The following is a 22,612-nucleotide window of genomic DNA, read 5'->3' as shown; positions in this document are numbered from 1 at the left end:
GCCTGATAAAGGAGCTAATGAAATTCTGTTTGTAGATTTGGGCATGTGTTGTCACAATGTGCACCATTTCTAAATATTAAGCATTCACCATGTTTCTGAAGTGCTTGAAACATCAGTTCTTTCTTTGGTGGACTTACAGGGGAAAAGCAGAACTTCTGAGTTCTCATACCAAAATGTCATGAAGAACAGTGGCAGAAGAGACTTTAGAAAAAAGATTAAATTCATCCAGGTGTAAGTGATTAATAACTACACTTTCCACTATAAGTGGAGCTGTTGATCACCCTCCCCACATAAGAGATTCTTTGTTTGGCCCTAAAAATGTGAAATATTGTAGATTTTCAGTTCTCTCTCAGCTTAAATCAAGAAATTGCAAAAGTCTTAAGTCCACTTTAAAACAAAACACTGTTAGTTGTAAATGCAGTTTGGTGTGGCAGGAACAATACAGCACTACCAGTTGTGGGAAGATAGGCTGCTAGGGAGTTTCCTAGAGGTATCTGATTTGCCACTGTGGGAAACAAGAAGTTGGGCTTGATGGGTCTTTAGCCTGTTTTATCAGAGTCCTTATGTCCTTGTATTTATTTAATATGGAAATAAATATCACAGAAGTGTACATTTTGGGGCTGTGTGCTGGGTAGTGCAGTGGGTATCTCAATGTGCAGTTTGTGCAAGTCTGCTGGTAATCATGGGCAACACTACAGAGTAATAGTAGTGGTGAATTCCAAGACTTCAGGCTTATGGTGTCTGTTTAGTTTTTTCTTTTCTTCCTGTGTAACCTTCAAGTTATACAAAGCAAAGCTAGCAGCAACATTTATTTATACACATTAAGAATACAAGAAGCCGACTCCCAGAATTTACTTTGAAAACTAGAACTGAATAGTTTTTTGTGTGAGAAGTCAGGTTTTCCTGCTTAATTTCTTATGGTTATGTTTCTTTCTGTAGCATAATTTAGATAAGGAGGAAGTAATTTTATGACTGCTATTATCCAGTTAGGCCTTAGAAATCATTTCTAGTCTCTGTCTATAATCCACTGTATCTACTGATACACCCAGATCTGTTCATCTCTAGAGTTGCATAATAGGAGCCTCTTTTAGACATTCTGTATTAGCACTGAAGCTAGTTATGCAAACCAGGAGTGGGGCTGTGCCCACAACATTGCTCATGGATGTTTTTTTGCTTATTCATTGCTTATTATCTTCAGAACCCTGTAGGACAGAGTTTTGACTCAGGGTGTGTGCAAGTATAGCTGAATATACTGGTTCCCATGCCAGCATGCGGTCAAACACCTATTTCAGGTAAAAAACTAGAAATTGTCTTTGTAACCTACTTACATTTTAGTGGAATAGGATCTCTTTTTCAAAATAGTTTCATAAATGCAGCATGCAGGTTCTTCCTTCTTTTATAAATCCCTAACCCAATTAGAAGTAGTACATGCTTCTCTCTCTCTCTCAGAATAGTTAACATTTGTCATTCTTATCTTGGATTTATGGCTGAGGAATATGTAAAATTAGAATGGGTATAGAAACAAATAATGAATTGCCTACACCCAGTTCACATGGGGATCGGTTATTACTCCAGCTGTTTTTTCCCCACACAGTCAGTCCCAGTCGATAGCATTTTTATGTTCAGGATTATATATAGATATTCCGTACTCAAGACTGCCACCGTCATGGAAATAGCTTATCTGCATAACATCTTTTTCATTCATATATAGAGTTAAAAGTGGCCAGAAGAAACTATTAGCCAGAATGCCATAAATGTGTTATTGCTGTGTTTTACATTACTGTATTGTGACTTTAATAGATACCACATGGGTAACCAAGCAGGAGCAGAGTGACATCATGCACATCATGAGTCAGCATGCCAATGAAACAGGTATTGGATATCATTTGGGTCATGTTGTCATAATTCATATTAGTTACACAATGCCATCATGATGCACATGACATCATCATGGCTTCTACTGGATACCTATGGGATATCATTGACAAGTGACAATCTTAGCCATGATATTTTATGTTTGTCAAAAGAGCATTCAGTGAATATATAGATATATGTCAGGGGTGTGTATGTGTGTGAGAGAGTTAATTAAATAAGGTTTGTAAAACAGTTTATGTGCTTACTGAAGTACAAAAATTGATGTTATGAATAATAACATTCCACACAGACAGTGGACACTGTACACATGCTAAACTAGTTAACAAAGGAACAGGTAGTATGCCTCAGCTGAATTCAGTTAAAATGCAAATACAGTGGGCAAAATAACAATCAAGAAACTGAAATGCAGCCACACATGGAACAAGCAGCCACACATGGAAGATATGCCATCATTTCCTTTGTGTTAATATGTTTAGGCTATGGGGTCTCATGGAGTGGCTTTGCTGGGGCCATTTTATTTCTCAAATTCTGTCCTTCAAGGCCTATATTTGACAGCTCATCTTCAGAAGGTGGCTTGTTAAGAACTGGACTGGAGAGGAGAGGAGGGGAGGGGCTAGGATCTGAAGGATTCTATGCAGTCTCTCCCTTCCATTCTTTTTCTTTTTTCCTTTACACTTCTACCAGAAGAAAATTTAGATCAGGCGTTTGGTTTGTTGGCCTAAATAATTTCTCTCCTATTGCTTTCCATGGGAAGTAACTAAGAGAGTCAAAAGAAGAGATCTAGAAAAGGATGGAGAAATCGTCCTACCCTGTCAGAACTCCCCAAGATCAGAATGTTCTGAAGTTAGAACACTTAGTTGATATTTATTGTTCTTTGTAAGCTAAAATAAGAGCTATGTGTCCTTCATTAATTTTGAGAATACTTATGCAGCACTGCTAATCAACCTTACCTGGAAGTAAAAAGGTGGATTTGTATGTGTATATTGCATTAATTGCAGTATTAGTGGACAATGTGTGAAGTGGGTGTCACAGAGCAAACAATGCAGAGAGAACATTTGCTATCACTGTGCATCACTCCAGTTCATGGTGTAATTAACATATTCAGCTGGTAAGTAATAGTCATCAGGTGAAGAGTCATCAAAGTGTTGTATGATTCACCAGTGAACTCCACTGATTTCCTAGTTTAAGAACGAGACATGAGGAGATTTTGTATCAGCTCCGTGGAGAATGGCTTCTGCCTGAACTTTTTAAGGAAGGAAGGCATACTTCTAATGTGGTTTGCTACTCATAGGTTAATCATATTTAACCTTATGATTGCATAGTTTTAATAATTTTAAATAAAAATGACAACATTTTAATATATCTAGGTTAATGTCACCAAGGTCTACACTGTAAACATATATTAAATATAGTTAAAAGATATATTTGGATTGGTTCCAGTTAATTTTTTTTCATCTGTTACAAAATGTGTATTTGCTTCCCTTTTTCCTACTAGTTTCTGATAAGCTCACATTAAGTGGAAGAAAATGAAGGTCCTATTTTCACATGTTAAGAAATCACCCAATATTATAGAGCTATCATTGACATTTCAGTCACTGTGAAGTAAGACTATTTAGGAACTCAAAGAACAGCTCTGGAAAATGTTTCTAAAAATGCTATAATTAATTCCACAAAGTTAAGTTGTGAAGTAAAAAATCGAATCTCTTGATATTATAATCCTACCTACATTTATTATTAGATCCCATTGAGAGCAGCTTTTTTAAAAATCACATTGAAAAAATAAAATTGGATTTAGGTAAATCTGCTCATAACTATTATATAAACAAAACTAGATATGATAGGATTTCTTGTTTTGTTCAAACAAAAAATCCATGTATATTTTTGTGTTTCAAAGACCATTTTAAGCCTATCAGTTATGGAGGACTGAGAAGACATTCTGCTTCTAAGTTAATACCTCTTATCATTTTACAGACCTGCTGTAAAATAAATTGAATGATAGTGGGAAAATTCAGACTTGCTTTATTTGAAGGTCATTTAAAGATGCTGCATGTAGGTGATGCACACCCCCCGCACACACATTTACAGAGAAAGGAAGAGTTTATTTTTCTTCCATAGAACCATGTGGCAAATCTGAGAATGGTGCAAAAGTGGTTGATTTATCCAACAATGGATAAATAGACTCCCATAGACTTCACACTCACTTTTTCACACTCCAGGGAACTTGGAATGGAACAATGGAAAAGATCTGCTGTGAAGCAAGATGGGAACTAAGCAGGTTTGGATTTCATAATTACTCCCCTAACAACTAATTGGACCTTTTCTATGGGAGATTAAAACTTTAACTATCAGTGGGCGGCCATATAAATTGAAGTAATAAGTAAGTAATATACATAGACGTATGTATACACAGAGATAGTATGATAGGTGCCTGCTACAAGCCATGGAAAAATAACAACATGTGCATGATGATATCACACTGCAAACCTCTCTCTTACATACATACTTTCCAATGTCTGATGCAAATTTGTAAGTACCTACACTTCCATCATTTTGTAATTTTGTCACGAGCCCTCTTCATACCCCAGCGGATACCTGTGTGCACACAAACACCTTGCTGTTGTTAGTTTCTGTTATTTCAGCTTTTTCAGCCATGTTTACAGTACTCTTAAGTGCAGGATAGAAAAGTTCTATTTGCAAGTCTTGCTGGATTAGTCTTGTGGAATCAGATGTTTATTAGATGCATATGTTGCTGGAGGATGAATTTCTAACAATTAGTATCTATTCCATTCTTCTCTGATGCTTGCACCTGTGTGTTTTGTGTATGTATGTGTGTGTCTGCTTATGACCAAGGGGGACAGGGAGAGAGATGTCTTTCTGATCACTTATGTGGCAGAAATAGTGAATCAAGTTTCTCCAGCACCACTCTGTCTTCCTAGGATTGGAACAGAAGTGGCAGGCACTAGAAATCACTGTTTATCCTGCAAGCTGAGGATCAAAAGCTGCTTAATCTGGAGGCTCTGTATTTTAGGCAATTAAAGGTAAATTGAACAATCTAAGTACAGAATGGAACAGGTTCTGCATTTACATTGTGATTCAATAAGTCTGCTTCCAGTTTTTATGAAATGCTGTCAAGGATCCAGAAAACCTTCTGCACAAATGGAATTACGTTCTACCCTAGAAACATCATTTTGGATACGGCACTCTGTTTTCATGGTCCATATAACAAGCTTATGCCTGAGCAGACATTCATAGGATTGCATCTGCTAACTGAACCTGCTATACGCAAAGAGCAAGCAAGAAAATAAAATATTAACACAGCTAATCCTCTGATGCTGATGCAAAACACTGCATTACTAAACTATAGTCCCTTATATAGAAGATACAGGTGGAGAATTTAAGAAGATTCATGGAGCCTGGATAATAATCTTTCTTGGCCTCCAAACATCATATCTGTCAACTTGGATTGTTAGTTCCTATTACCAATCTCATCTTCACCCATCCTACACTTCCCCCCATCTCTCCCGGTTTGTCTAGACACCACATAATTTGCCTCCAGTTTCCAGGCATTTCTATGTCAAAGAAGAATAAAACAAGGATAAAGAAACATATTTTAAATAAAGGGAGTTGTGCCACAGCTATTTAATGTAGCTGGCAAAGGAATTAGAAGAGTCAGAGCCTTTGAAACCTATAAGTTCTAGAGCAATGATGGAGTTCCTGGAGTTCGACTGTTTCTGGCCGCCTGTTTTATGGATATGCTGATAATGGTACCTTCCCCTTCTCTCACTTGTGAATTGGTTTCTGAATGGTAAATACTGAATTTGTACCTCTTACTAAAACTTAAATGTCCTTTCTAACCATCTGATTAGCAAAGAGCACTGGGGACTATTGACTATCTTTTAGGGTTAAACTTTGAAATTTAGAAAATACTGGTGTTTCAGGCATGGCATGTATGACATCACAAATGCAATATGATTGCTTCCACATATTGAGAGAAGACTTGGAGGGAGCTGTTTGAGCTGTCCTACAGTTGATGTCTTAGCATTTCACTAATTTGTCTTCTGTATGTACCATCATTACCATCATTCTTGTACATTATTCATGCACGGAACTCCTTCATACAAGGAAGAGACCCTAGCCCTGTTAGGGCTACTACTGAATTCCATGAATGCATGAGCAGTAGCCACTTCTGAGGGATTTTGGGGTCACAACATTGGCAGCAAAGAACATGCCCATTAGAGGATATACAGTAGACTCTCAGTTAACTGGAACTCAAGCAACCGGCACTCTCAAGCAACTGGCAAAAAAATCGAATAAATAATACAGTAGACTCTCGGTTAACCAGAACTCACTGTCAGGCAACCGGAACTCACTCTCAAGCAACCGGCAGAAAAATTGAATAAATAATACTTTAAGTAAAATTTAATAGTAACTCTCAGGCAACCAGAAACTACATTTATCCGGCATCTACCAATCCCCATGGGTGTTGGTTAACTGAGAGTCTACTGTAATTTGTCCTCACAGTTTGCCCTCGTATAATCTTCAGAGCATGAATCCCTTCTACTGAAGTCATATTAATTCCTGATATTTCAGCTATCTCAGCAGGAAAACACAATATTATTCTTTCAAAGGATCCTTCCCCTTCCTTCCTTCCTTCCTTCCTTCCTTCCTTCCTTCCTTCCTTCCTTCCAAGTGCAACAGAAGTTTTCTGTTAGTTATATTCTTCCTTTCTGCTAATCAATATTTTAAGCAATTTTAAGTGCTTTTCCAGTAGAAATGCAGGATAAACATTTTAAATAAAATAGTTTGTCAACGGTTCCCAACTTTTTCTTTTGTCCATCTCACTACATTGTTACTGAAAACTTTTGAAGACCACCATATCAGCCAGGTATTGATAAGAGGTTACCCTGCACTTCCACAGCACACATGATTCCTCAGATGGTCTCTGCAGGACCCCAAAATAAAATGTATGTTTTTAAAGAAATTGAACGGCCAAAATTTCGTGAGATCACCCAATCACACAGGATTCTGATGTTTCCACCTGAAATCATACAATTTTTGCAAGTCACCCATATATTGCAAGACTGGAAGGGAGATTTCCAAAATCTTCCAAATTTGGCAGTCTCACAAGATTTTGGCCACTTAAAAATAATTTTAGTTGTATCCTCCAGCAAGAACCATCTGCAGTACCCAGACAGATCACCAGTGGTCTGTGAACCATAGATTCAGAACCTTTGGTTGGTTAGGAAAATGCAATATGGTTAATAGAAATTAACTGAAACCAGTTACAAAATAAATCACTTTCTGGCCCAAAGACTTATCTAGCTAACAGTATCAGAATTTATAGATTGAAAGTCACAAGTAATTGTTAACTGAGACTGAGCTGTCTTGACAAGGTATTCCATAACCTGTGAGCTACCACCAAGGGAGCTTTTCCTCAACTTCCTGCCAAATGTGCTTCAAGAGTTTGCAAGTTACAGATTTTATGCCCTAAAGAATGTGAATCATTGCACTGCTTCTGTTGATACACAAAACTGTGCCAAACCAGTAATCTGACTCTGTAACTCAGGGCCATCCAATAAGCTTCAGAGTAAGACAGGAATCATTGGAGTCTGGGATATCTATTTGTGTCCAGTTGCATTCCATATAGACCAATCCATTCTAGACATTCAGAGTTTGTGGGGGAGGGTATCTTTTTTTAAGTTTAAGTCAATTATTAGACCTATAACACTGCAAAATCCAAAAGCACTAATAGTGCTTTTCAAGGGGAAAATAGGTTTTCAAGGGGAAAAAAGATGAAAAAGGCCTAAAATATCTGTTGCTGAAGTCCTGAAATGCCAAATTATTCATCTGTCCTATAGGGCCAATTTTTTGCCATCACTCTTTAATTATCCATTGTTTTTAAAAGCAGCAAGGATCACTGTAATGGGTAAAGGGAAGTTAGGAAGGAGGGTGAAATCTGCCTCTTCTTTTCTGATACCTACAATTTAGGCATTCTCTACATTTTCAAGCTATTTGAAGGTAGGGTTGCTAGGGCACTTTCTCAAAAACTATCCTCCCCCATCCTATCTTTAAAACAGCCCTGCAGCTGTAAAAGAGAATGCAGCTGCATATCCAGCTTGTTTGTTCCTCTGGTCTATCCCATCTCACAGATATACTTCTCTATTCCTTTTGTGGAGGAAGGTTAATGTTGTGTTTAGGTAGCATATGGCAAGGGAAGGCAAAGGAGCAAGAACAGGCTTCTTCATCTGTTTTCCTCCCCATAGTTCTTGGGATTTTTACACAGAATCCACTGTTCAGGATCATGAGACAGCATCTGCTTTCAGCGGGACAATATTAACCAAACAGTTTCTCTTTGCACCACTTGTAGACAGGAATTTAAAGGCAATAGAGATCGCTCTCAGCCATGCATATTAAATGGGGTAATTGTCATATAATTTGCACTTGTGTTGTTGATATACTTGAAGACTCTGGTGGGTAGATTCTTTAAGCCTCTCCTGCCATGGCTCCATTTAGAACGTCTCCTTCCTTTATACCTGTTAATTATAATGGAAAGAAAGCTCAGAGGCTGCAGGATTTACTAAATAGTTGTGATAGTGTTTTCCCCAAGTTTTATGAGATGAGATTCAATCTGGTCTCACATACTTAATGCCAAAATGTTATTCAGTCCTATGCATGACAACAGGCATTCATTCATTCATTCAGGGTTGGAAATAATTTAGTTTTTGATTCCAAGCTTGGGCTAGTGCTTTGTGGCAACCTCCAGCAATTTAGCACCCGTTTGGCTGTCGGATAAACTGCGAGAGGAAAAAAGGGTGTCAAGTTGCAACTCCTCTCTGGGGGCAAGGGCTGAATTCATGCCAGACACAGGTTATGTAGTAGTGCAAACTAAAACTCAAAGCAAAACATAAATGTGGAACCTGGCTCTTACTGACTTGCTGTCTGGCTTGGTAGTAATGAGAGCTAGTATAATATTATAAAGCATAAAATGTTGTTAAATAATTTAGAGTGGAAATGTGAAGTGAAGCTTCAGGTACAGTGCATGATATACTGTACAATAGTCATCAGAACAGAATCAACTTGTTCATGAGGTTCTGCTGGTCAGTGAAGTGCATCAGTTATAAATCAAGACATGAACAAAGGTACAACCAGGACCTTGGACAGCACCCCTTTTCAGCCAGGAAAAGTCTTAGGCTCTAAAGTTGCTTCCCACCTCAGTCCTTCTTCTGTTCTATTGTTCCCCCCTTCCTCCTCCTCCTAGATGGGGTTTAGCATGGGGTTAGACTGAAATGGGTTATGGGCTGCTATTTTAGAGGAGATTCTGTATTTATATGCAATTCAGTCCATTTCACATAGGGCTTTTCATATGCTGGAGAAGTCTGAAAGAGAGTGGGTATGCCAGTGATGTTTTTACCAGCTTGAGATTCCTTTTTAGACAAAGTAAGTGAAACAAAGTCTATTATATTTGCCAATCAGTAAAAAAAAACCCAAAGAGGGAGAAGAAACCCAAATCTTTCTACAAGGAACAATTTTAAAGCAGTAGCTTTTTTTTTTTAATGAAAAGCTGCAGGAGATAGAACGATTTTAATTTTAAAATGTGTGTGTGTGTGTGTGTGTTTATTGATTAGCATTCCTCCTGGCATGTTTCACAAAGGACTTATTTTCTTTGGAGAAGAGACAAGCAAAAACTTTGCATTGCTGGCTCAGGTCACCCATTCAAATTCAGGCTGAGGAAGAAGCAACAACAACAAAAAAGGAAATAAGCTGCTTTATACTGAATCAGATCATGGATGAGTCTAGTTGCATTGTCTACATGACATTTCCATTGCCATGCCTAGAAATATATCTTTGGCAAGCAGAACATGCATCTTTCCATGAAGCTACACTTAAGCAAGGAAGGAAAGAGAAAAAAACCAGGGAAGGGCAATGGCATGGGGAGGGGGTGGGTCAGGGACACTTTAAGAACGATAGAGCATCTTATGGATGGTCTTGCACAGAGGCTGCCTCGATGAGGACTGAAGGCATGATGATGTTGGAGGATGTTACATATACAGCATGCCAATTTCCCATTAATTTCTTTTAATTAGAAGAATCTTCTTCAAAAAGGTTGTTAGAGAGGGGGGCTTGCTGGACACCAATAGAAGTGTTTGTTGGCCCACTAGTGCCCAAATACAACACATTTCCTGCCCCTGATTGAAGCCTTATGCTGATTATTCAATGGCTTGAATACAAGAGGCTGAGCCACATTTCTTTTCCAAGCCAAAAAATGTAATTTCTTTTATCACAAGGTTGATATAGCCTGGAAGCTTTCTATTCCACTACCAATTTGTATCCTGGAAACGGAATTACTTGTTCACCCTCAGCAGGTTTCCCACCAGAGCAGTTATGGAATGAAATGTGCATTAGCGGTACAGCATGGGGGAGCCTGTGTGTCTGCAAACTGAAGTGCATGTCTTGCAAAACAAAACAAAACAAAATGAACTCTTTCTTCCCACATGAGAGTTTACATGCCTCTTTCATCTTATTCCAGGATGAGCTTCTACGGGCTCCTGTCCCTTTCTTCTCATCCAGTAATGTAACACTTCGAACTATTTCATGTGTGGACTGACCAGATCAACTTCATTTTTTATTTCAAATCCCCAGATCCACCCACAATGTGCAATAAAGATTCAGGCTTTAGTGCCAGTGACGTGCTATCAAGTCCTGTTTGGCTACTAATTGATAAAACCATTGGGTAATGGTTGCCTATTCTAAAACACCACCAGACTCATGAGTAGGAATTCAAAGATACCTGATTTATTAAAGAATAGTATGCAGGATCACAGAGAAAGCTGAGGATGATGAAAGCGCGCCAAATTCAAACTAAAAACCCTCGGTGCAAATGAAATCCCTCCCCCTGTAGAATCTTCACAAGTCCACAATCCCAGGTGCTCCTAACGGTTTCTGATGGTCTGCGGGAAAAGGCCTTGAACAGATAACATAACCCACATTCCATTGTAATGAATTCAGATACAGAGCTTGGTACAAGGTTTCACAGCAGCTCCCTCCCAAACAGAAACGCGCGTCAGTGCCATGGCATGTGAAACATTACGATGTATAAACTACATTGAATCAGTGAACATGACACATTGCATATCTCTAATGGCAAGAAAGAGAAGTGGCAAATAAAAGTTATTAGACTTCATCTGAGAAAAGCATGGAGAGGATTAGGAAAATGACCCTTTTTAAAGACTTTAATACATAGGAAAACATAGGAATGTTTCAATTGTAAATGTCATTAAAATCTTATTAAAAAATTAAGAATCTGTTCAAGTCTCAGCTCTGACTGATGTTGGCAAAATACTAAGCCCCCAAACTTGTCTTCCACTGCTGTTCTTTCTTAAAATGATGGGTAATTAATCTTTTTATATTTGGGAAAAGAAGAATGCTGTAGATCAAACACCAGCATCTGCCACACCTCTCATATGATTCCCATTTCCAGTGTAATTGGGGGAGTTTGAGTCACACCCAAGTAGAACCCACAGTCATTCCAAAAAAGCACATTTAGCTATTGTTCCTGATGTACAGTTGAGACAGTGATTGATATGTTAAGCTATTATGTAGAAACTACTAAATAAACCCCATACCAAGTCTTATGCATTAAAATAAAATAAAAAGCAATGTATAGAGCTCATTCACACAGCCACTTTTGTCATGTTTTCCTCCATCCTGGAGCTGGGCAGGATTCTCAGGAGTTCCCAGTTCTCTAAATCTTGATGCCCCCACAGCATGCCTTACTATGCATCCAGAAGAGAACAGTGCTGTTTTGCTGGCCATAGAATTGTGCCATGTTACACTGTAAGGGCAGTGTTGTTCTTCCTGGCTCAAATTCAGGTGCACCAACTGCAGGTAAAGCTGCCACCGGTCACTATAGAGAACATGTGCCAGGTGAGTACTGATGTGACGCTGGTATGATCTGGGTACTCTGTTTATTTCCAAAGAACTGTCAACTGATTGACCAATGCAGGTGCCATCATGACTTTTTTGACTTCCTGTGTATGTCACTGGCAAGGAGACTGTATAGATGGGGTCATTACCTTGATGATTTGTCTAATTGGCCTCTCATATTGCAATGTTTTTTAAATCCAGCTAATAGAAAGAATTTTACTGCACATTAAGTGCTGATGAAATTACTCTGATTTTGAGTAAAACTGGTAACTTGTCTAAAGCTTGTCAGGAAAGCATATAAATTGTAAAGGCATGAGAGAAACCTTCAACTAATTTCTTCATAAAAAGTGAAGCATTAAAAGAAATTAGAGATCTTGCTGTGTTATACAATGAAGGTGTTAGAAAAGAATATAGTTTTCCCCAGTTTTGGATTTTACTGTACAATTCTCAGCAGCAGCAGTTCTATTATCATACAAAACAAATCAGCCTGCTGTAAAAACATATATAATTTAAAGTGTCTCAGTTTATGTAACACACCACAAGGGTAAGTTACATGTCCCTCTGTGTGTTTAATATCTGAACTCTGAAATCTAGTAGCAGATAGAGAAATGACTGGGAACTTGGTTTGGGGAGCAGAGTTTGTCAGGGTTCTACATACTTGCCATAGGAGTTGCAGACACATATACATGTTGATGACTTTTCTTGGGGCCATAGCTCAGTAGCAGAGAATCTGCTTTGAATAAGACAATCCCAGGATCAAACCTGGCCAGTACCATTGGGGCTGTCAATCTGAAGAGAACTACTGGCTTGAGACTTTACTGTATATGTATGAATACATGCATGCATGCAATTATTTATAGACCACCCACATTAATAAAGCACTTGTGGCAGTTTACAGTCAGCTGAAATATTAAAACAAAGTTGAACCCAAACCAGCTAATTGTAAAGGGATTTAGAACTGACTTGGGGAAGATAAAAAAGGCTGTTAAGGAGGAACTTAGAGAAGCGATTATTCCAGAAAATGAAAGAATCTTGAGAAAGAAACTCAAAATAATCTCTCCTTGATTTTATTTAGTATAAGATGGGACAGAGAGAAACTTGGACAGGCTTTTCAAGATGAGGCTAGGCTAAGTTAAGGTTTGAGGTAGGCTAGGTTAAGAAAAGACATCTCAGGGATTCTACAGTAGAAATCTATGTTTTTGTTGTAGGCTATAATAACAGAAACTTGAAAACCTTCATCTTTCTTGAATCTTCTCAGTGGTCCCCCCCCCCCCACTGGAATGCTCTGCCTCCTAAGAGCAGGAATGCCCCCAACCTATTTCCCTTTATGATGGCTTTAGGGAACTTACTATTCTGCATTAAGGAGGGACTTGTCATTGGGCATCAGCCTTCTTTTCCTCTTGCTGGATATGAACCTTCAATAGACCTTCCCTCAGTCATCATATAGGATGGGACAAATCTGGGTAGGAAAGATGGTCCTATATGTAACTGGGTGTAGGCATTCTGTGTAGAAGTATCACAGGCCACAGGTCACTATTGGTATGGTTGCCATCAGTTACTTTACTCTGTTAGATTAGTATGTGAGTAACATAGAATTGGGAGGTAGCCATATAATGTTAGGGATGGCTGTGGCTTGAATTGAATTGCCTGCCCTTCATAAAGCTTAAAGATGGAATGGAAGAGATAACATCTGATGAAAATTCAGAAAAGAAAGAAAGATCAAGACAATGCATCATTTTTTGTTCCTGATAGCTCAGCACTTCTCTCTTTAAATATATCTTGCCGTCCATTGTTTCATGAGGTCCTTGGCAGGCCTTCAAACAATTGCTTCCTGATGATAAGGGAAATGGAAACATACCTGAAGAACCATTTCCTCAAGGAATATCAGTTGATTTGGAAAGACACTCTCCACTACTTTTCCCTGATCCTTCCACTCTAGGGCAGAAAACACTTGAGGTGTAGGTGCCAATATATGTCAATTCAGCCCATCCTGGCAAAAATTCTTGGAGTGTTTTTTTCCCCCTCTGCTGTGAAGCAGAAATCAGATCTCACATGTGCTGGACATCAATAATTAAAACTAGCTCTTGGTCACCATGGAAGCCATAAAATTACAAGGCCCTATCTGGACCTCTCTCCATCCCTGAAATGATGCCCGCTTGCAGCTAGATACTTCCACAAAAGTGCTAGTGGTCACTGCAGTGGTCTCCTCCTACCTCAACTTGGCGCTGAGGCTGCTACAGGACCTATAAAACCTAGGACAGCAGATTTCTGATAGGGCTACATCCCCATCACTGCTCATCTTGGTCTCAGTAAAACATACCTGTGCATTCATCCATCACTGTACTGGGGATAAATTAGTCTTACTCTGCATGGACCTGGCATATACTAGCAGTAGCCTGTATCCAGTGCAACCAACAATTCAGCCACCTTCACATCTCTTTGCTATCTCTGCCTCCCTCTACAGGGCCTGACCTATCTTCCAGACACCTTCCACTCAAACAAGTTACATACACATATACCACCCAACAACATGCATTCAATGTGTCAATCCCACACACTCTCACACCTACCCACTACAATGCATAGCAATGCCCTCTGAGTCCTTCCATGGAGCTGTTGTCATACACACCTTTCACTGGTGCACTAAGTAAGGCAGTAACTCTCCTCATTCCATGGGTGATCTTCACATCTCTCTGACTCTCACACAAGGAACCAAATCTGAAAGTCCATATGCAATCTGATCTTCTCTTTGGAACCCTTGGCTGTCTGTTCTGGCTCTTCAATGGCCTCAGGTGAACTTCAGTTGACTCTTCAGTGGCAGCTGCTGGTGATACTAATGTTGCTTCCAGTTTCCAACCCTCTGTTTCATCAACCTCCATGTCAGACTCTCCAAGCCAGCAACTCTGCACTGTTCGATATCATCAGAGCTTCATTCAGGAACTCTGTAACCACCAATGTGCATTCAAACTCTCCAGCTGGGTTGTGATCTGTCCTGCATTAAACACGTATCACCTATTAAGGAGATACACATGATTAAGCCTGCATAAACTAATAGCTATTTCCTAGCCCCAGGGAATGCTCATATTCTCCTAAATGTAGGGGATGAGGCAGAATTGTTCCCTGTGATGACTATGCACTTCTGTTCTCAGATTTCATTTCTGCTATTTTCATCCCCACTGACCTATAGCACCAAAAGCAAAATGATGGATGGCTGCACCCAGTGCTTTGTTTGAAAGTACATTTATCTGCCCAGCAAAAATGGTAGAAGCGGAGGGGGTAGAGAGCATTTTTGGATGCTTGAGAAAGTGTGCTTCTTTTCTGTGGTCAGTGTGACACACACAGATGTAAAATAATGGATAATTCTATGATAAAACTGGGCCCCAATAGTGATGCATGATATGACCTTAATTCTGTGGTGGGGGTGAAGACAGGAACAGAAGATGTATTCAAGCATCTGCCAAGCCAAAATGAATTGTTTTGTTAAATCAGATGAGTTTTAAGATATGTTCATTCATTCATTTTAACCATTCAGTTGTGTGGTTGGCGACTTTATGGATGAGAGCTCTCCATGCAGCCCTATCAAGCATGGCTTCTTTTAATTGCTGGATGTTCATCTTGGTATCTATTTTGATAGTATCGAGCCAGTGTATTCTTGGCCTGCTCCTCCTCCTTGCTCTGCTAACAATTCCTAGCATCACCAACTTCTCTAGTGAGCTTGCACATATGACATGGCCAAAGTAAGTCAGCCGTAGTCTTACAATTTTGGTTTCTAATGACGTATCTGGTTTTATACGCTCCAACACTTCTCTGTTGGGTACTCCAGCTGCCCACGGTAAACGTAACAATCTACACCAGCACCACAATTCAAATGTTGATAGTTGATCTTAAAAGGCAAAAGCTCTCCACTACTTCAGTATCTTCACTGTCAGTCCTAAAGCTGATTCTTGAACCTGTTATCATTCGTTTGGTCTTGATATTTAATCACAGTTCCATTGTTTTCACTGTGCTCCTTGACTTTTACACTAGAGTTTGCAGATCATTTGCATTATCTGCTATTACAGTAAATAGTTTCATCAGCATAACACTGGTTATTGATGTTTCTTCCTCAAGTTTTAAAAACATAGTCATCTTCTTCCAATCCAGCCTCCCTTAATATATATTCTGCATATATGTTGAATAAATAAGGAGCAAATATACAGTATTATCTCACATTTTGGGTGACCTGTTTTGTCCTGTCCCATCCAGACTGTGATTTCTAGGATTTGCATGAGGACAAGGAGATGTTCTGGAGTTCCCATTTTCCTAAGGACATTCCACAGTGTGACATGGTTGACACAATAGAAGGCCTTTATATAATCAATGAAGGACATATTTACTTCTTTTTGGTATTCTTTGGCGTTCTTAATTATCCAGCTTGCATCAGCAATAATCTCTCTTGCTTCTCAGCCTTTTCTAAAGCCAGTTTAAAAATCTAGCATCTCTTTTCCCATGGAGGGCTCTAATCTAATTTGGATGATCCTAAGCATTATTTTGCTAGCATGTGAAATTAAGGATATTATACACACACTGTTAAGTCGTCTTTTTTTATTATTGGCACATAGATTGACATCTTGACATCTTTCAATCTGCTGGACACTGTGTAATTCTCCAGATTTGCAAGCATAGGCTGATTAGAACATTTACTGATTCTTCTTCTGTGGCTTGCCATATTTCTGTAATATTCCATCAACTCCTATAGCCTTCTGACTAGGTAATGATCGGAGTGCTGAATCTGTATACATATAGAGGTTCTTGTAATTAGGGAATATCTTCTAAGATATTTTGAATGTTGATACTACTGTACAGAACTTCAGTATACTCCTTCCATCTATGTTTGATCTTCTTGGAATAAGTTATTGTCTGTTCACTGGCATCCTCTATCATACCAATTTGAGGCTGAAACTTCCTTCTGAGTACAGGGAACTTTTGCAAGACAGTCCTTGATTTTCCATACCTGTTTCCATCTTTGACATGTTTGCAGATGTTGTAATATTGCTTCCTGGCTCTTCTAACAACTCCCTAGAATTTTTCCTTAAGTTCCTGCCTGAGATCTTTCTCTTTCTTTGCTTTAGATTCTCTTCTTGGCAATTTCCACCATTTGTTCTGACATTCAATTTGCTTTCTTATATTTCTGCATCTTTGCCAGTTGCTGTTCACATTTACCCTTAATAATTTCTTTGATTTCATTCCACAAATCCTCTGATTCCTTATTAGGGAAGTTCAAGACTTTAAAGTGATTTCTGATGTTCTAATTGAAAATGGTAATAAACTGATTGGCTTTGTTTTTCTGCTTTAGCTTGACTTGGAGCTTGCACATAAGCAGTTGATTATCTGTTCTGCAGTCAGCCCCTGGCCATGTCTTTGCTGTATAGCTGAGCTTTTCCACCTTATTTATTTATATGATTTAAAAGGCCGCCCATCTCACTGCGGTGGTTCTGGGCAGCTGACATTTAAAATCATAATACAAAGAATGTAAAATTACAATACATATAATAACAATTGAGGTAAAAGCTGGTCTGCCACAAATCAAACAACCAGCTCGTGGGCTCCAACTAACAGCCTGACTCTCATGCCCAGGAACACATCCAAGTCTAGAAGGCTTTGCTAAAAGCTGGCAGGGTCAGGGCAAATCTAATCTTCAGTAAATGGTATTTCAAAGGACATCAGCTACATGAGAAAAGACATGATTTCTGGAACTATGATACTCTTTAGCCAATGGGACCCAAAGCATTCTTTTGGTCCTAATGGGAAAGGAATGGGTAACAAGAATCAGGGAGAGGCGACTCTCCAGATAACCCAGCCCCATACTATCAAGTGCTTTATAGGTGAGAACCAGCACCTTGAATTACATGCAGAAGCACATTGGCAACTAATGCAGCTTGTGGAGGAGAAGCATAACATGGCTGTACCAAGATACACCCATAACTCTCAAGGCTGCTGCATTCTGAAATAGCTACTGCTTCCAGATACTCTTCAAGGGCAACTACATGTAGTGAGCTTTGCAGTAATCCACTTGTACCAATAATATAGTGAATTTGATTCCCCTGTACTTCATCTGATAATGCCCACGTATATAGATGTAATTTTGGTGTTGTCTTGGTCTGAAAACTGTGTTATCAATGAAGAAATCATTGGATTGGCAGAAACTGATCAATCAGTTTTCTGCTTCACTGCTGTTTCCTAGGCCAAACAGTCCAATTATGTTTTCCTCCTATTTTCAACTTTGGCGTTCCAGTCTCCAACCACAAGTAGCACATCTTGGTTGCATGTTCTGTCAACTTCAGATTAAACTTGATGATAAAATAATCAAACTCCTCTTCTTCTGCTTCAGTGGTTAGAGTATAAACTTGGATAACTACCATATTAGAAAAGTCTAATTGATACTATTCAGTCACTGACTGCATTGTACCGAAATACTGTATTTGCTATGTCCTTCCTCACCATGAAAGCAATACCATTCTTCCTTTGTTTTGCATGTGCTGAGTAGTACACAGTATGATCTTCTGACGAAAGTGTCCAATTCTAATCCATTTCAGTTCCTTGATGCCTAAGATGTTAATGTGTAGTCAATTCATTTTGTCTTTCATTGTGTTAAGCTTTCCCTTGTTCATGTTTCTTACATTCCATGCTCCCACTCTAATTCTGTCTTTGCAGCTTCAGATATTCTTTTCCTGCATGACAACATAGCAGGGTTTCAGGGGAAGATAAATATTTACTCACTAAATGTTATTTAAACTGTTTTTGTTCAGTACTTAATTGGCAACATATCCTAAAGAACTAGCAATTAGATTGAATTAAGGCACCTTCTTAAAGAACAAGGCCACTCAGTTTACCAACTACCATCTCCTCATCAGTCTCAGAACCATTGGATTGTCCACAGATTATTGAAACTAAAAGCCTTCTTCAGGACAGATTCAGTAGATGAAAATACAAAAGTTCAGATGAAGTTGCCTTCTACTTGCAGCCCTTTTATATTTTTTCCACTGTTTTTTCCACCTGTCTCACTTCTTTTCTTTCCTTATCGGGTAACCAGAATTGTTCAGCAGAGGAAATGAAATAACTGTAAATACAGATTTTGATTCATAAATTAAATTCCTCCAATATAGAAGTCCCTTTATCGATCCTCTGACCAAGCAATGCAGCCTAAACAGGTTGGTGACTGGTAATGATATGCATCTCTTAAGCTATTTATTAATGATTGAATCATTTCATCTTTTTCAGTATCTCTGTCCACTCTAAATATACAAGACTGCCACAACCATTCATGGGCTTAAGTATCATCCTGTCACGTGATAGTCACTCTTTAGTCCATTTCATATTTCTCAGGTCCATTGAGGGTTATATTATAACTTTTTATTTCTTTTCTTTAATCTCAGGGTTTTAATCATTTCTTGGGAATAGGTCAGTCTGTGTCTTGTCCAAGTCTGACCAGTAAACTTCATGGCTGAGTGTCATGACCTCGTTGCAAGGCACAAAGAGCCTCACAACGTAGATCATGATCATCAAGGAATAGAGGAAGAAGATAATTAAACCAGGGATTAAACCAAGCACCCAAAGCACCCACACCCATGGACCCATATACAGCTGAAAAGAAGGACATCGGATGAACAGAGATAAGCCGCACCTGGTGCCCTGGAGGACACACCAGAATCGAGAGGACAAGAGAAGGCACCGGGAAAACACCCATGCAGCAATCAAGGATCCCATCAAGAGGGATTGGGACAATAGAGGGTGGAGGAGCCCGGGGTCATACAAGAGGGTATAAAATGGGCACCTCCACACTACACCCCCCGTTCCCGTTTTTCGTTCTGTCAGCTACCATTCCAATAAACCGGAAATCCTTAATACCCATTAAGTGAGTCCGTGTCTTATTGCGAAGCGAGCCTGACCCTGACACTGAGCAAAGATTTAAACCTCAGCACTTATCTAAATCCTCATTTCTCAGAAAAGAATAACCCTGTACCATAAAGCTGAACTTTATTGCATTTTCATTGGCAAGATCCATTCATCCATCTTTGTCCTGTTTATTTCAGTACCCTTTTTCCTTTTTTCATAGCAGGGCTTTGTACCTCATTGGAAAGCAACTTGTTTTTCTAATTGTATCTGAGCTTTCCAAAGGCAGATTTCATTATGTGGTCTATACAGTTCATTAACTCTTATCAGACATTTCCAGAAATCTCTGAATAACAGAGTTCCACTTCTCTATCATTCTTTGTAAATGATTGTTATTCATCATGGGCCAGTCTAGTTAAATACTTTGTCTACAGTAGTATTGCACAAAGATTTCCAAGATCTGGAAATTTTATCTTATCTGCAGCTGTACTTAAGAGGTCACAGTTATAGGAAAGAAAGAAAACAGCATTAGATGAACAATACCAGTAGGTGGACAGCTTAAAATAAATTGGTTGGTGCTCAGAGAAGCTAAAATAATAAATAAAAGTAGTATTATACTGTCTAGCAACACAGAGTTTTACAAAGGTCACAGTCACAATCTACCATCAATATGTGTAATTGTGTATGTGTGTGTACACATGTATTATGCAGATCACCAAATGCACAGAAGCAGATAATGAATTATATATTAAAGAAACAACATATAGTTCAGAGATGGTTAGTGAAGAATAGTTTCAGGTGTGTTGTGAAGTGGTAATGGAGAAAAAAGATACCAGAATCTGTATTTGGTCAGAGCTAAAACCAGGTTGTTGTGAAAATTCCCCAATGGAACTATGTGATATACTCTGAGAAGTGGAACAGTATCTTTAGTTATTACCTTGGAGGAAACAAAATACTGTAGTGTAGAATGCTTGGAAACATACCAATTCCTTGGATGTGAGAAGGATCCTTCTGCTGTGAACATAAATTTTAACATCTAAAACTATGATTAATAAAACACTTTATATTTTTGTCATACTTTACAGTAGCATTCCTTTTACAACATTATTACACCGTATTGTAGATGTGGAAATCAGGGCTAAGGAATATTAGCTGGTCAAAGGTCGCTATGTGAGTTTATGATGGAGGTGAAACTTCATAGTATACCCATGCCCAAAAGATTGATTACTTGATAAAATACTTCATCATAGGATGGCAGTGCTCAAAAATGAATTAATGCCCCCTGTGACACTCTATGGAATTGAAAATTGGACTTTGAAGAAGCAGGAGAGAAAGAATATTGACACTTTTGAACTTTGATGTTGGAGAAAACTCCCAAGACATGGACAGCCAAGAAAACAAAACAAAACTGTCATCTTTATTGTCATCTAATTGCCATCTTTAGTTCTGGATGGGGTTGCACTGCCCCAGACAGACCCGGTGCGTAACTTGGGGGGTCTCCTGGACTCATGACTCCTGCTCGAAGAGCAGGTGGCAGTTGTGGCCAGGAGGGCCTTTGCTCAACTTTGGGTTGTACACCAGTTACGCCCATTCCTGGAGTGAGAAGCCCACTGAACAGCCACTCATGCCCTGGTCATCTCCCATATAGACTACTGTAATGCGGTCTACATGGGGCTACCCTTGAAGAGTATCTGGAAGCTTCAGCTGGTCCAGAATGCAGCCGCGCGGGCTATTCTTGGTGACCCCAGATCAGCACATATAACAGCTTTGCTGCATGAGCTGCACTGGGTGCCAGTTTGCTTCCGGGTCCAATTCAAGGTGCTGGTTATCACCTTTAAAGCCCTACATGGCATGGGGCCAGGTTACCTGAGGGACCGTCTCATCGACCATCTCATCCCCATAACATCGGCCTGCCCCACCCGATCATGCAGAGAGGGCATGTTATGGATTTTGTCTGTAAGAGAATTTCATCTGGCAGGGTCCAGGAAGCAGGCCTCCTCTGCAGTGGCCCCCGCCCTTTGGAACATCTTGCCCCCAGTGGTGAGGCAGGTCCCATCGCTTCTGACCTTTAGGAAGGCCCTGAAGACTTGGCTCTGCCATCTCGCTTGGGGCAGGAAGGTGGGTAGCCATTCTTGGGGGTGGCTTGCACCTTAGACCCCCTCCCACTGGATTGGCATCTTAGAGCCACTTGGATTTTATATTTATCTACATTGTATTTTTTATTGGTAAATTGTTTATTTATTGGATTTTAATGTTATTGTTGTGGTTTAAATTTTATTGTAAACCACCCAGAGTCCCTCTTGGGGGAGATGTGCAGTAACAAAATTTGAATAATAAATAAATAATAATAAAAAAGGATAATTGAACAACAACAAAAAACCAACCAACCAACACCCTCCCCTCCCCCCCCCCAATATTGACAGTGTTGAATTTTGGTGTTAAAGAATATCATGGGTGTTGGAGAATACCACGAGAATACCATGGGTAGCCAAGATAATTAATTAATGGATCATTGAACAAATCAATCCAGAATTCTCACTTGAAGCCCAAATGACCAGGCTCACATCATATTTTGGATGCATTATACAAAGATCCGGTTCTCTAGGGAAACCATAATGCTGGAAAAGTTGGAAGATAAAAGAAGAGAACAAACGACAGCAAGGTGGATGAACTCAATTACAGCAGCAATAGGTGCCTAATTGGAAGACCATAAAGGCCAGATTGGGAATATATAATTTTGGAGAACATCTGTCTATATGGTCATTAAGAATCAACAGCAACTTGATAGCACATAATCAAGTATTTATCTATGTTGTAAATGACTAGTACATTTGAACTATATAGTAAAAATTCTGTAGAGTAGCATGACTTTTTGATAAATCCCTGTTTTGTTATGAGTTCTTAACTCTTTCTTTGTATTCTTTAATAAATTAGATATATA

At 39.1% G+C, this 22,612-nt stretch overlaps 1 protein-coding gene across 1 annotated transcript in view; it reads left to right on the top strand.

The window, feature by feature from the left end:
• STK32C (serine/threonine kinase 32C) overlaps positions 1-22,612 on the top strand; it is a 214,384-nt gene that overhangs the window by 141,630 nt on the left and 50,142 nt on the right. The gene's annotated exons all lie outside the window — the stretch shown is intronic.

This window comes from Candoia aspera, chromosome 6 (assembly GCF_035149785.1).
Source record: "Candoia aspera isolate rCanAsp1 chromosome 6, rCanAsp1.hap2, whole genome shotgun sequence".
In the NCBI taxonomy this organism is placed as follows: domain Eukaryota; kingdom Metazoa; phylum Chordata; class Lepidosauria; order Squamata; family Boidae; genus Candoia; species Candoia aspera.
This window is presented reverse-complemented; position numbering and strand designations above follow the sequence as displayed.